This window comes from Cherax quadricarinatus, chromosome 3, assembly GCF_038502225.1.
Source record: "Cherax quadricarinatus isolate ZL_2023a chromosome 3, ASM3850222v1, whole genome shotgun sequence".
Classification (NCBI taxonomy): domain Eukaryota; kingdom Metazoa; phylum Arthropoda; class Malacostraca; order Decapoda; family Parastacidae; genus Cherax; species Cherax quadricarinatus.
In genome coordinates this window covers 76,323,247-76,330,133 of record NC_091294.1, presented here as the reverse complement: position 1 = coordinate 76,330,133, position 6,887 = coordinate 76,323,247, and positions in this window count along the sequence as shown.

Genomic DNA, 6,887 nt, shown 5'->3' with positions numbered 1-6,887 from the left:
TTTTTTTTTAATAATAGCAAGTTGGAAATTGGTATACAATTGTTGGTATCTGTTTGGTCTCCACTTTTTTGTAGTGTGGTAATCCTCACTAGCTTAAGTATATAATAAATGGTTTTGTCTTCTAATTGTTTTGAATAACACAGCAGTGGTAGGTGATAATATATAAGCAACTTTTATACATTATAGGTGAGGTACAGCAACTCCTCGCTTAACGATGGAGTTGCATTCCTAAGACCACATTGGTAAATGAATTCGTTGCTAAGCATGGAGCATACTATAATGGTAGTGGGTTTGTGTCAACCATCTTTGATAGTGTTTTAATGTAACCTTTGCACTATTTATAACATTTTTACTATTTTTAAATGTTTATACAGTAGTGTACTGTATATTGTAATGAACAGAATAGAGGAAATTAGCTCTAATATACATTATTTAAGTATGCATACTGGTCAGAGACCCCGTCATAAGTCTGAGTCGTCAGTAAACGAGTACATTGCTGAGTGAGGAGAGGCTGCATTAGCTAAGTTCCCTGCTTATTTTTTCATAGATTTTATTACTGACATAACCTCATCAGTATTAGCTAGGGATAGTTAGAAAGAGTTTGGGTAATTATTAGTGAGGTAATTGAAAGGTGAGGTATTGGAGTTTGGAATTTTGCTGGGGTTCTTAGCTCCTATAATCGAGAAGTCATTGCTTTTTTGGCTGTTTCAACAATTTGAATTAGTTAAGTACAATTACAGTGGTACCTCGGGATTCGAACAGCTCAAAACTCGAACAATTATGTAAATGTACTTACGTACGTGCTTTTGTAATTGTATTTTTGGGGATCTAAAATGGATTAATCTATTTATATTATTCCTTATGGGAACACATTCGTTCAGTGTCAGCACTCGAACAGCCTTTTGGAACGAATTAAGTTCATATCCCGAGGTACCACTATATTTTGAATTATCAAATTTGTTAGAATCCAGTACAGTGGACCCCCGCTTAACGATCACCTCCAAATGCGACCAATTATGTAAGTGTATTTATGTAAGTGCGTTTGTACGTGTATGTTTGGGGGTCTGAAATGGACTAATCTACTTCACAATATTCCTTATGGGAAAAAATTCGGTCAGTACTGGCACCTGAACATACTACTGGAATGAAAAAAGTTCGTTAACCGGGGGTCCACTGTATTTGCAAAGGTATTTTATTTTTTTATTTTTATACCTCATTTGATTTATTAAACCTGCTAGCATAAAACAGTTGCTTTAGTTTTGTAATTAGCTTAGCGAGTGTTCATGTGTAATTTTTAGATTATTCTTTGGATATTAATGCCAATCTTTATTGTACCTTATAGTTATGCATTGTGTCAGTGGATCTGAAGTTATTGTTGGTTAGCTGTGAGTTATTTAGCCTCTTTGTAGTGACCTGTTTGTCTTTTACAAAACAATGTTTGCTCTAGAGGCTTTGAATTTTTTGTAGGAATATGAAAACATTTGTTAAAATCATGAATGGCAGTAAATACACACACTGCCAGTAAATAAATGAACATGGCATTCAGAAGCCCAGCTAATTGCAGGTCTTCAGGTTAAGTGAGGTTAATATTAAAGTCACCAGCAATTAGTTTATTGTTTTTGATTAGGTCTTTAAGATTTTCACTATACAGTGGACCCCCGGTTTACGATCAGCTCCCAATGCGACCAATTATGTAAGTGCGTTTGTATGTGTATGTTTGGGGGTCTGAAATGGACTAATCTAATTCACAATATTCCTTATGGGAACAAATTCGGTCAGTACTGGCACCTGAACATACTTCCGGAATGAAATGATATCGTAAACCGGGGGTCCACTGAAGTTGGCAATGTTGGTATGTGGTGATCTGTAAACAGTTCCAATTGTCAGTGAAGTCTTTAAGTATTTCTCTGAAAACTGTCAAATTCATTCCTGGTATACTGTGAGTTTTTACATTTTATCTCATCATATGATGCTTAAACCAGGTTTCTGCAAGAATAATGAAAGCTAAGTTAGCATTTAATTAATAATGATATGTTCTTGGTGTTGCTGAGAACAGTTTTTCTGGCTAGCTGCAAAGTGTTGACAGTTTTGGTCTAAACCATGGTGGTCCAACCACATGCCCATGGGCCTCAATAGGCCTACAGGTGGATTTTTTGTTGCCCTGCGAGCACTCATTAATTTATTGATTTATTGAATTTTCTTCTATAAAAAAAATTAATCTGTGATGCTTAGGTCATGTATGAGAAATAATACTAGATTACTAGAATGACATTGTTATAGTAGGGTGAAAGTACCACTCCATGACTGGTCACAGACTGGGCCAAGGGGGCATTGACCCCTGAAACCCTCTCCAGATACTCCAGAGTATGGACATTTCCTGTACACATATTCCTGTATTGTAACAGATGGTGCAAGAGCTATAGCCAGCAGTAATGTGGGATTACTTGGCTTGCTAAAGGAAAATATTGTTGATTGTATCACACTACACTGCATCAATCACCAAGAAGTATTATGTGGCAAGGTATTACAGATGAGTGATGTTATGCAGTGTTGTCAGCATGGTGAATTTAAGTAGAGGCAGTTGTAAGTCAAAGAGACAAAAAAAATTTATATTTTTCCTTGAAGAACTGAATGCAGAATTCAATGACCTACTACTGCTCAAGTATCAGGTGACTGAGTGCTGGAAAAATGCTCCAGCATTTCCACAAGAAGCTGTGGCTATTCAGTGTGTTTAAGAATTATCTAGAACACTTTACTTCTTGTCATGAACTCATGGCAGATGATATCAAGTCTGACTTTTCATATTGTGTCAGAAAATTTTTAAATTTTATGTAGTGAGTTTGAGAAAAGATTGAGGCTTTGAAAAACTAAAACACAATCTCCTTTTATGTAACACCCCCATGATAGTTAATGTGGAGAGACAGCTTGAACTGTGAACTGCAGTCTGACCCACTGTTGATTGCAAAATGAAAATCAGGAGAGTTTGTCTAAGTTGGTCTGCAAGGATAGATTTAAACAAGCTGAGGGATTTTGCACTAAAGCTGCACTCAGCGTTTGGTAGTACATACATTTGTGTATGCAATAATTTCGCAAAAATAATTCTGAATCTAACGAAAAAATATATTTCATTGTGTTTGTTTATTATTAAATTATTGTAAACTTATCTAAAATATATTTAGTTGGATTAGGCTAAATTAAATTGTGCTTGTTATAATAAGGTTAGGTAAGTTTTGTAAGGTTCTTTTGGTACAAAATTATTAATTTTTAAACTAACAAAAATGAATTTTGTTTTTTAAAAAGGACTTAATTTTAAATGAGTTCTCGCTGAGTGACCAGTTTTACCTATTCAGCACGACATACATACATACATACATACATGTATATACAGTGGACCCTCGACCAACAATATTAATCCGTTCCTGAGAGCTCATCGTTAGTTGAACTTATCATTAGTCAAGTTAATTTTCCCCATAAGAAATAATGGAAATCAAATTAATCCGTTCCTGACACCCCAAAGTATTGAAAAAAAAAATTTTTTACCACATGAAATATTAATTTTAAAACACACAAACTGAAGAAGACATGTACAATTACATGACACTTACCTTTATTGAAGATCTGGTGATGATTGATGGGATGGGAGGAGGGGAGAGTGTGGATGGTGTTAGTGTTTAGAAGGGGAATCCCCTTCCATTAGGACTTGGGGTGTCAAGTCCTTTTCCGGGGCTACTTCCCTTCTTCTTATAATGCCACTAGGACCAGCTTCAGAGTCACTGAACCTCTGTTGTGCAACATATCTGTCCATAGAGCTCTGTACCTCCCTTTCCTTTAAGATTTGTCTAAAATGGGCCATAACATTGTCATTGTAATAGTCACCAGCACAGCTTGCAATAGCTGTGTTAGGGTGATTTTCATCCATAAAGGTTTGCAGTTCAACCCACTTTGCACACATTTCCTTAATCTTTGAAGTAGGCACAATGGATTCTACAACTGGCATAGGCATCTCATGGTTAGCCCCAAGCCCTTCAAAATCTTTCTTAATTTCCATACTAATTCTCACCCTTTTTATCACAGGGTTGGCACTAGAAGTTTTCTTGGGGCCCATGGTGACTTATTTTGCAGGTGCAATCACTAAAAACGCTGTGATAATATGAAATGTTCCAATTGTATGTTTGGATGTGACCGCGGTGGCTGGCTTGTAAACACTGGCACCCACGGGACAAGTGATGTGCGCTCAGGCCACGTGGACGCGTCTCGAACAGAATGAATCGCTAGTCGGATTTAACGTTATACGATGCCATCGTTGGTCGAGGGTTCACTGTATGTATATATATATATATATATATATATATATATATATATATATATATATATATATATATATATATACAGTGGACCCCCGCATAACGATCACCTCCGAATGCGACCAATCATGTAAGTGTATTTATGTAAGTGCGTTTGTACGTGTATGTTTGGGGGTCTGAAATGGACTAATCTACTTCACAATATTCCTTATGGGAACAAATTCGGTCAGTACTGGCACCTGAACATACTTCTGGAGTGAAAAAATATCATTAACCGGGGGTCCACTGCCTCGGTGGGAGACGACCAACTTGTTGAAAAAAAAAATATATATATATATATATATATATATAGTATATATATATATATATATATATATATATATATAGGAGGGTGGGGGCAGGAGGAAAGAGGAGTGATTGGTGGAATGATGAAGTAAAGGGTGTGATAAAAGAGAAAAAGGTAGCTTACGAGAGGTTTTTACAAAGCAGAAGTGTTTTAAGAAGAGCAGAGTATATGGAGAGTAAAAGAAAGGTGAAGAGAGTGGTGAGAGAGTGCAAAAGGAGAGCAGATGAAAGAGTGGGAGAGGCACTGTCAAGAAATTTTAATGAAAATAAGAAAAAATTTTGGAGTGAGTTAAACAAGTTAAGAAAGCCTAGGGAAAGTATGGATTTGTCCGTTAAAAACAGAGTAGGGGAGTTAGTAGATGGGGAGAGGGAGGTACTAGGTAGATGGCAAGAATATTTTGAGGAACTTTTAAATGTTGAGGAAGAAAGGGAGGCGGTAATTTCATGCACTGGCCAGGGAGGTATACCATCTTTTAGGAGTGAAGAAGAGCAGAATGTAAGTGTGGTGGAGGTACGTGAGGCATTACGTAGAATGAAAAGGGGTAAAGCAGCTGGAACTGATGGGATCATGACAGAAATGTTAAAAGCAGGGGGGGATATAGTGTTGGAGTGGTTGGTACTTTTGTTTAATAAATGTATGAAAGAGGGGAAGGTACCTAGGGATTGGCGGAGAGCATGTATAGTCCCTTTATATAAAGGGAAAGGGGACAAAAGAGATTGTAAAAATTATAGAGGAATAAGTTTACTGAGTATACCAGGAAAAGTATACGGTAGGGTTATAATTGAAAGAATTAGAGGTAAGACAGAATGTAGAATTGCGGATGAGCAAGGAGGCTTCAGAGTGGGTAGGGGATGTGTAGATCAAGTGTTTACATTGAAGCATATATGTGAACAGTATTTAGATAAAGGTAGGGAAGTTTTTATTGCATTTATGGATTTAGAAAAGGCATATGATAGAGTGGATAGAGGAGCAATGTGGCAGATGTTGCAAGTTTATGGAATAGGTGGTAAGTTACTAAATGCTGTAAAGAGCTTTTATGAGGATAGTGAGGCTCAGGTTAGGGTGTGTAGAAGAGAGGGAGAATACTTCCCGGTAAAAGTAGGTCTTAGACAGGGATGTGTAATGTCACCATGGTTGTTTAATATATTTATAGATGGGGTTGTAAAAGAAGTAAATGCTAGGGTGTTCGGGAGAGGGGTGGGATTAAATTATGGGGAATCAATTTCAAAATGGGAATTGACACAGTTACTTTTTGCTGATGATACTGTGCTTATGGGAGATTCTAAAGAAAAATTGCAAAGGTTAGTGGATGAGTTTGAGAATGTGTGTAAAGGTAGAAAGTTGAAAGTGAACATAGAAAAGAGTAAGGTGATGAGGGTATCAAATGATTTAGATAAAGAAAAATTGGATATCAAATTGGGGAGGAGGAGTATGGAAGAAGTGAATGTTTTCAGATACTTGGGAGTTGACGTGTCGGCGGATGGATTTATGAAGGATGAGGTTAATCATAGAATTGATGAGGGAAAAAAGGTGAGTGGTGCATTGAGGTATATGTGGAGTCAAAAAACGTTATCTATGGAGGCAAAGAAGGGAATGTATGAAAGTATAGTAGTACCAACACTCTTATATGGATGTGAAGCTTGGGTGGTAAATGCAGCAGCGAGGAGACGGTTGGAGGCAGTGGAGATGTCCTGTCTAAGGGCAATGTGTGGTGTAAATATTATGCAGAAAATTCGGAGTGTGGAAATTAGGAGAAGGTGTGGAGTTAATAAAAGCATTAGTCAGAGGGCAGAAGAGGGGTTGTTGAGGTGGTTTGGTCATTTAGAGAGAATGGATCAAAGTAGAATGACATGGAAAGCATATAAATCTATAGGGGAAGGAAAGAGGGGTAGGGGTCGTCCTCGAAAGGGTTGGAAAGAGGGGGTAAAGGAGGTTTTGTGGGCGAGGGGCTTGGACTTCCAGCAAGTGTGCATGAGCGTGTTAGATAGGAGTGAATGGAGACAAATGATACTTGGGACCTGACGATCTGTTGGAGTGTGAGCAGGGTAATATTTAGTGAAGGGATTCAGGGAAACCGGTTATTTTCATATAGACGGACTTGAGTCCTGGAAATGGGAAGTACAATGCCTGCACTTTAAAGGAGTGGTTTGGGATATTGGCAGTTTGGAGGGATATGTTGTGTATCTTTATACGTATATGCTTCTAAACTGTTGTATTCTGAGCACCTCTGCAAAAGC